General features: G+C 40.8%; 1 long non-coding RNA gene across 3 annotated transcripts; it reads right to left on the bottom strand.

Moving 5' to 3' along the window:
- Positions 1-1217: 1217 nt before the first annotated feature.
- On the bottom strand, positions 1218-9247 carry LOC133419543 (uncharacterized). 3 transcript variants are annotated; one of them, XR_009770533.1, is made up of 5 exons: positions 9230-9247; positions 9000-9123; positions 8517-8637; positions 1802-1881; positions 1218-1421 (listed from the first exon to the last, which is right to left on the bottom strand). It is a non-coding gene; the product is annotated as an uncharacterized LOC133419543 (long non-coding RNA). The 3 variants fall into 3 exon arrangements; XR_009770534.1 differs by lacking the exon at positions 9230-9247 and having other exon boundaries at positions 1802-1878; positions 9000-9197; XR_009770532.1 differs by lacking the exon at positions 9230-9247 and having other exon boundaries at positions 9000-9197.
- Between the last annotated feature and the right edge of the window lie 40 nt (positions 9248-9287).

Consider the following 9287-nt stretch of genomic DNA (forward strand, 5'->3'; position numbering starts at 1 on the left):
TATCAATCAAAGTAGATCTAAACACACAAACCCATTTCTGTTGTTGGACTTCAGATGCAAACGTCTGACCCCCATTAGCTTTTATCATAGTTATTTTTCTCCAGGTTCAGTTACTTTTTCCCAGAAGAACTATGACTTGGTGAATAAAATAGGTTTGTTCACCATGTAAGAAATTGTTTGTATTTTATCATAATTATTAATAGTAATTGTAGTTCCATTAAAGTGTGAATTTGGATGATCCAAAGACATCACACTCTTGATGGCCACATTTCATTTGCAAATGTTTGTCTGCTCTTTTACACCAGCTTTGTGAATCAACAAGGATGTTTTTGATGTTGGCGCTACGATAATTTTTCTCCAAATACGCAGAGGGGCAAGGTGCTCAGTTTTCCCCAGTCTTCTCAAATCTGTCATCACTTCTTTAATTCATTAAACTTCAAATTGTTTTAGCAGCATTTCTCATCCCTGATGGATGTTCTGTCGTTGTCTCTTGCTAATCCAACTATGTTGATGTCATATGCAAATTTTAAAAAAGTAGAAAAGGAAGGGTAGGTCAGTGGGCTTTGATGTGGGTCAAAGTGAGCAGCTAGCGTCTCATATTGTGGGTTTCCAGCTAAAGGTAGCACTGGGAATTTAACTCTAATTGTGCATGCCGAATGATTGAAATGAAGTGTAGAGCGTAGAGGTGTCCCTGTAGCACTCGGTCTTTAAAGGGCCATTAGACCTGATTCTGTTCTGCTCCTGATTTCAAAAAGCCCTCGTTTCAGGTTTGCCATCTGATAATTACGTAATCCCTGACATTTAAAAAGGAATCGTTTGAGATATGAAGTGAAAAAAAATATAAATCAGAACAATATCTTAGTGTATTATCAGGAAAAAGGAAATGCAAGTGTGTCATTAAAACATCAATATGAATCTCAATATTTTCATTATATATATTATAATGTATATTTCCATTTTCTATATCCAGGTCTCTAAAAGACGGGGTTACACCGATAGGTTGCCGGTCCATGGCGAGGTCCCATTAACAACCACATATACTCTTGACTACGTTTAGGATCATAAATTAACCTGACATGCAGGTTTTTGGACTGCGGGAGGAAGCCAGAGCACCCAGGACATGCAAACGTCTCACAGAAAGACCCCTGCTGGGATCTGGCCAGAAACCTCTCAAACAGTAAATTTGAGATTGTAAAAGGGTTTGGTTTTTCTCAGTGAATTTTAATATTGTCCTCAAAATACATGGAGAGATGCAACAGAATGTATATAGCCTTTTTTTTTGTACTGTAATCTAATCCTCTTTACTGGATGAATCGACTTGATCTGACGTTTCTGTTAGTAGTATTCCTCCTCCAGGTTGGGCTGATAAGGAGATCCGGTGTCAGGAGGCAGAGGAGGAGGGAAGGGCTTTTCGCCGTAATCTGTGGCAACACATTCAAATTAAACTGAATTTATTTGTGTCCTTAGGGGGGCAATTGGTTTTGCAGAAAAGAAAATCACATACAGAGCACATGGACGCAATACATTGAATACTTTCTTTAGAAAAGCAAAAAAAATATGAGTCCTCACTCTCAGGAAAAAGGAGGTGGAATTACTTTTCACGCTTTTTCACTTAAAAGGTTTTTATCTGTGAGGACATTAAAGAAAACGTCCATGTCCCGATATTATTATTCTGTAAGTATAACCCTAGACTGATGATAACATATTAAATATGTGACTGTATCATTTATTGAACAAAAACTAAGCCAAAATTCAGAGTTAGTTTGTGGAAAACATAAACGGTAAAACATATTTATCTTACCATCAGTAAGACTAACATGCTGTCTGAAGAGGTCGGGGTCAAACACCAGCTGGAGCTCTGCTATGTGTTCGTCTGACCTGCTTTAAGAAATTACAATAGGAGGAAAATTACAATTAATTTTGATTAATATTTAAAATGCTAATTAATGTAACCATAGCATGTTTGAATTTGTAACGTTTGTTATTTGATTGAACACTGAAATAGAAAGAGGTTAAATCACACTGTCATACCTACAAGTATTCAAAATGCAGCACTTTCTTGGACAGCTTGAAACCAGAACGGCAGCTTTTTGTTCAGAGTTCTCATAAGATCATCAATTATTGAAATATTTTCACTTTGTGAGTTCTATGAACATTCTGTCTTTGCACACGTGGAAAACAACAACATTTATCCAAGAATGCTGCAAGCCAAGTTTGCAGACGGCACCATGATGAACAGCGCCATCAGCATGCGCGGATTAATGCACAGTCTTCCCTAGGCTAGAGCCTAGGGGCCCCACGTGTGCAGGGGCCCTTGGATTGGTCAAGATATTTTTTCTAAATGTAAATACACTACAATGGTATAAAAAAAGGTGAACTCTATTAGTCCGTGGGGTGATAAACAAGCACAAAAAGCACTGATTGGGCAAACATGGGTCACTTCTATCCAATCAGCTCATTGATTTGTCGTTCTTCCGTCATAATGCTGTCGCCTGTCAATCTAAAGGCTGATTTATGGTTCTGCGTTACACCAACGGTTCAGAGCAACAGACTCTTTTCTTATTACAGGCTGGTAGGCCTATGTGGTCCAATCAGGCGCCGCCACACATACACCTGAGCACCTTCAAACAAGGTCACATACCGAAGTACAGTCAGATTGTATCACAAAAACACAGGGAAAAAAAAAAGAAAAAAAGAAAAAACACCCACAAAGTACATCAAATCCAAAGGTATAATCATTAAAAAGGGAGGATGATTATACCTGTAAAGTGTCAATCTTACATAGTAATCAATTAAAATACTTGCAATGAGGGAAGAGAGTCACACAGCAAAAATCCTATCCTATCTAAAGCCGGGCAGACACTGTGCGATTATCGGCTTGTTTTGAGCCGATTTTCCAGTCGTGCGACTTTTTTTTGATCGGGCCCGATTTTGACCCAATCGTTGCTCGTGCCTCGTGCAGTGTACGTGGGGTAACGACGAGAGATTAACACCTCACGACAAGCTCCCGATCACAAATCGTGAGGTCGCAAGAAAATCAAGCATGTTTGAAATCCTGGTCGCTCCTCGTGAAGGAATCGCACAGTTGAAGCAGCTACGACCCGATTGGACTCATCCTTTCGCAGAGAGCATGCGCAATCTCTGATGTCACGTCAAAAACTATTATTTGCAGTTTAAGTGTTGCAAATTCACATTACAAATAGTGTTTTAATAGCAAAAAAAGACTGCATTTCCACGTATGGTGCGGGTCGCCGCGTACCCTGCGCCGTAGGCTCTGCGTTGGTGTAACGCAGAACCATAAATCAGCCTTCAGTGTGTGCGCTGTCTGCTGTTTGGAACACCTCTTTTTTCTCTTCTCATTTTGCTGGGACGCCGGGTTACTCCGCGGAGACACAACTTTTGCGGTATGCGTTCTTTGTTGTGTCAAAAAATGATGCGCATATATATATATATATATATATATATATATATATATAAAATTATAAAAAAAATAAAGGATCCCATAACCTTTGATCGGGTGGTCACAGCCCACCCCTGCCCCAAAACTGGCCTCGAGTTCCAGTACACAGAAGTCCAACGGGAGGATTATGATCGTATAGTGTGAGCAGACGGGTCACATCCGAGCATCGGCTCGTACAGTGTGAGAACCTAAATCGTGGGCTCTGAACTTTTGAACTCCGCGATCTAGTCGTGCAGTGTGAGATGGGGCAGTCTCAAACGATTTAAAATATCGCACAGTGTATGCCCAGCCAAAGATCTTCTATACACAAGATAGCGCATTGCCGTTACTGGCAATGGTTTGAAACGGTATACACTTCCGGTCTCCTAAGTGGGCGTGGCCTCCAAAAATACTTAAATAATAAAAATAACAGTATTATTAAGCAAAGAAGCAAGTTTTATTTTAGTTTTAAACTTCATTTTATCCGTTGGGAAAACGATGAGAGCCAAATCTCGCGAGAGTGTGTTGCTCAGACAGAGACAGGTCTCAAACAAAGTTCATTTTCTCCTAATCTGCCGGTCTGAAAATTTCCATTTTGGTGTCAGAATGTTCAGAAGGTTTGTGGCTTTTGAAAAATGGGTCCCGTATTTACTTAGGTTACTATGGGGCGAAGGAATTGGTAATAATCTGTGCTCACGTTCACTTTTCCCATAGGACTCAATAGACTCAGGACCTACTTCCGGTCTCCTAAGGGGGCGTGGCAGTCACGTGACAGAGATACAAGAAACACAACCGTAGTGGGCTGTCTCGGTTATAGAACGTCTCTGGCCCAGCTTAAGTGTTCTGATCATGAGTGCGATGAGTCCGACCACCGTGGTGTCGTCAGCGAACTTCACTATGAGGTTGTTGTGGGTCGGACTGCAGTCATTGGTGTACAGGCTGTACAGGAGGGGGCTCAGCACACAGCCCTGTGGAGAGCCGGTGCTCAGCATGCGGGTGGAGGACAGGTGGGGGCCGAGTCTCACACAGGCCCCCGGTCTCGCACTCAGCAGGCACGCCGATTTTTCCCAGTGGCCAGCCGCGGTACTGCAACAAAAAATCCCATAGGGCCCAAAAAGCTTTTTTCCCATAGACCACAATAGTAAAAGAGAAGCCTCTAAAACTGTTCACAGGACACCTCCAGCTGTAATCACCGGCAATTACTAATCTTTGTATTCTATATTTTTAAGTCATGGACTTTATATCCGTCAAAAATTTTTTTTAACGGCCAGAAAAGTCAAAGAAAAGTCTCTTTCTGGGCATGACGTCACGGCTGTGTCCGTGCACTCCATGGATGTTTTATATTAAAACATATTATATAATTATATTATATTAATACATTAATAATATATGTAATAATATACATCTAATAATATACATTAATTAATATATTATATTAATACATATACTAATACTCGTTCTCATTGCCCCGGGGCATGATGGGAGGCCCCAGAGCATCATGGGAGGTGACTCAGGAATTTTTTCGGCGTATGCGCCAGGCGAGCAACTTCCATTGAAATGAATGGCGGTTTTCCGGTCCGGTGTCGGTGCTTTTTTTTCCCACCTGCTTTTTTTTACCGGCTCCCCATACGTGATGACGTTTCGTCTTGTGATTGGCTTTTGACCGTACGTGATGACGTTCCGTCTTGTGAAAACTGATGATTAATAAATGTAATAAAGCAAATCGATAATTTAAAATGTCTATTAAGATCAAAATATTTAACTGCTTACTGATATGCAGCAAGCAAAATATTGTTTACCCTATACTGTATATAGTAGGCTATTATTGTTCTCAGCTCACTGATGAATCTCCAATTGTCTAATGAAAATAGTCCCTAATAAATATTTTAACTCTAATATTTTTTTTAGCCTATGTCAGTAAGATCACTGATAATTCTGATAATTCCTTGTATATGTTTCTTCTCCCTTTTACCTCCACTATGATCTGCTGCTTCTGACTAAAACACCATCGCAGGGAAAAAATGCACACTTCCGGGGAAAATATTGCAGCCCGATACAATCTGGTACCCACACCGGCATCCAGTTATATAATACATCCATGGTCTCACAGTCTGGGGTCGGCTGGTGAGAAAGTTTTTAATCCAGGCACATGTGAGAGGGGGTAGGCCGATGGTGGTCAGTTTTGTAATGAGGATGTCTGGGATTATTGTGTTAAATGCAGAACTGTAGTCCACGAAGAGCATCCGGACGTACTGTAGCTCTGCTGCTGCTCCAGGTGGGTCAGAGCAGAGTGTAGAGCCAGGGGCGTTTTTAGGATCCAAAGACATCAGGGGCTAATGAGAAATGATCAGGGGCTGAAACCATCTGCATTATTATTATTTTTTTGCTCTTTTTTATGATGAAAAACGCATAAATAACACATAAATAATGCTTTAAACTGTACTCCTCAATGGTTGTTGTTATCTTGTCTCTGTGACTTGTCCATCTGTCTTCATCTCTTTTCTCCTGTCTCCAGTCACATTCTCTGTTGTTCTCAGTCAGGCCCGGATTTAGCGAGGCCCACTAAGGTGGGCAGACTGAAATGTAGGGATGGTGATGCCCGTGCCGCAACGCGGCGCGGGCAAAAAAATTTTGGGGGGTCAAACCCCCGAAATACATAGAAAACTATGCTGTCATATCAGTTCATCTATCTTCTCCACAGTATGCTAACCCAATTGCCCTTCCTGACACTGCCCTCTGCATTTACCCGGACTTGGGGCCGGTGTTCTGCCAATCCTTGCTACCTGCAGAGAAATGCTACTTTGTGGTTCTGCGCATGCGCACAGTCGATTTTCAAAGTTTGATTGCCTCACCCATCATTTACTTGCACGATGTAAAATGGATAATATGGGATGTTGAGTATTTGATCCATCAAAATACACGACCCATGACATGAATTGCATTGCACATTGTGAACATTATACGATAAAGAGAAAAAAAAAATTCTATCGCTTTATTTGATATTCATTCAGTCATTGGCCTTTATTTAACCAGACAGGTCATTAAGAACACATTCTTATTTACAATAACGGCCTGGCAAGAGACAAGGAAGTGGGCTAGGGAGTAAAATACAGAAAAAAAAACAAAACACAAAAATTGTAGCTTTGCAAAGGTAGAAAACCATTAGGGAGCATTTTTGGCAAAGCAGAAAAAAATGGCAGAACACCGGCACAAATAGGATGTGCCCTGTTGAGGCTGCATTTATTTAGTTTTTTGCTTTTTTTTTTTGCTTTTTTTTTTTATCAATCAATCGTACCCTACGGCGTAGGCTCTGCGTTGATTTAAAAGGTCCCGCGGGAGGCTGGCTGCTCCAGAGTCAGCACGGCATGAACCGGGATGGAGAGAGGCGTCTCCATCCCGGCGAGGGCGGAGAGCGCCGGTGCGGCTGGCGATGCGCTGCAGTCTGTGCAGGCTCTGGAGCCACGGCTACGCCGTAGGCTACGGCGTAGGGTACGCGGCGACGCGCACCATTCTGCGTTGGTTAACGCGGAACCAGCCTTCAGTGTGTGCTGTTCTGAACACCGGGTCCCTCCGCCGAGACACAACTTTTGCGGTATGCGTTCATTGTTGTGTCTAAAAATGATGCGCAGTGCCCACCCAATCAGAAACGGTACACATATTCCGATATTTTTTTATATTTATAAAAAAATAAAATTATAAAAAAATAAAGGATCCCCATAACTTTGATTGGGTGGGCAGGACGCACGTTTGGGTGGGCACAGCCCACCCCTGCCCCCCCCCCCCCCCCCCCTAAAACCAGCCTCGTTCTCAGTCCTCCTCAATGGTTGTTATCTATCTTGTCTCTGTGACTTGTCCATCTGTCCTCATCTCTTTTCTCCTGTCTCCACTCACATTCTCTGTTGTTCTCTGTCCTCCTCAATGGTTGTCGTCTTCTTTCTCTCTTTCTGCATCTTTCCTGCTCTCTCTCCACTTGGCTTCCATTGTGGCTAAGTGCAAATCGCCACAATATATTCCGCAAAGTTTATGAAGAATAACACGTTTATATCTGAAAAATAGGGTCATTCTGCTGTAGCTCGTTGGCACGTAGCAGTGACTCGAATCACCCAATGTCAAAAGTACTGTTGATATTAAGTTACAACTCCCCCAGTGAAGACAGATGCATTCATGTTTTAGTCCATCAGGCTTTTATAGCTAGAGTATAGTATAGTCCTTTTTCCTCCATAGAGAAAATTTGGGCGGCCGCCTAGGCCGATCTTCCCACCGCCTATGATAAATCCCGAGCGCCTAAGTCCTAAAAAAAAAAAAAAAAAAAAAAAAAAAATTTTTTTTTTTTTTTTGGGGTGTGTTTTAGGTTCGGGGCTAGAGGAAATACATTCGGGGCTCCAGCCTCGGAAGCCCATAGCTAAAAACGCCACTGTGTAGAGCTACGGCGATGGCGTCCTCAGTGGATCTATTTCCCTGATAAGCGAACTGGAATGGGTCAAAGTCTGGGGGGAGGTGGTTCTTTATGTGGTGAAGAACTAGTCTCTCGAGGCACTTGGTGATTACCGGGGTGAGGGCCACTGTTATCGCTGTAACAGAACATGAATTCTACATTTCGGAACAAAATAGAATGAAAAGAAAACATTACCATAGAAACCAGGTTATTGTACCATATTAAAAAAAAATGTGTTGCTTTAAGTTTGTTTTAAATCAGAAAAGCGTTATTGCCATTTAAAGCAACATTTCATTTAATTTAATGAATCATTTAATAAAGACATTTCATTTATTTTTACACTACTATGGAGTTATCATGACGTCAGGTGCATAGAGAGTAAAATAAATGTGCAAAGGTCTGAAAAATGAGTTACATATAAACTTGAAAAACCCCTTAATAACTGAAATATAACCAAACTATACACCAGAGGTCAAAGGTCAAAGTTTGGACCCATTTTCTAATAAAAATGAATGTGTGCAAACCTTTGACTGGTAGTGTACATTTGCCATTGAAAAAAACAACAATTTATGCACATTTTGGGGTATATATTCACATATGACGTAAATACATAAAATAAAAAGAATAAAAAGAAACCCCTACCTGTTCAGCACAGGAGCAGATAAATTCTTGTTTATCATGATAAAAAGTAGGAAAAGGATTATGGATGTGGATTTAGTGATCCTGTGTGGCCACATTTTATCAGGAAATCTTCAGCAGGCTTCTGTAGGAAATCACAATGGAAGGCGTTCAAACTAGAATGTTTATTGATGATGCTTACATTCAATTCACATTCCATTCAAATTCAAATAACTTTATTAATCCCTGAAGGGAAATTAATTACAATAATGAATTAATCATCAAATATGATGATGTAATTGTACATAATAATACATTTATTTCTTTTCTTTTTTTCCAAGACTTTTTGCTACGGCTGATATCTTCATAACGGCAACTGTAATACTGTGGTTATATGCTCAAAACATTGTTTTGGTGTCCAGCCAGATGCTCAAAACTCATCTGCAAATTCTTTTTGGAAACACAGCTAATGCTTTTTTCACAGTTTTCTCTGATTTGTGGTCTTACCTTGGGTAGATTTGCTTGGACATCTTCTCAAGGCAAATTTAAAAAATGGCAAGTCAAGGATATTCAGTCAATTAAGAGCTCGTCCAAATAAAAGGGTCTTCAGTTGTGTTCCTCTGCTGTTCCTCTGTGTAGACAGAGGTCCATATCATATTTGCATTATATTTGCACACATTTAAATGCTCAAGATTAAAGGCTTTAAAAACAATCACTGTTTATCCAGGTTTGCACACCTGCTGGTGAATGATTCATCAAGCTGAGATGACAAGACAAACCGGGCTGTGATGAGGC

This window comes from Cololabis saira, chromosome 2, assembly GCF_033807715.1.
Source record: "Cololabis saira isolate AMF1-May2022 chromosome 2, fColSai1.1, whole genome shotgun sequence".
In the NCBI taxonomy this organism is placed as follows: domain Eukaryota; kingdom Metazoa; phylum Chordata; class Actinopteri; order Beloniformes; family Belonidae; genus Cololabis; species Cololabis saira.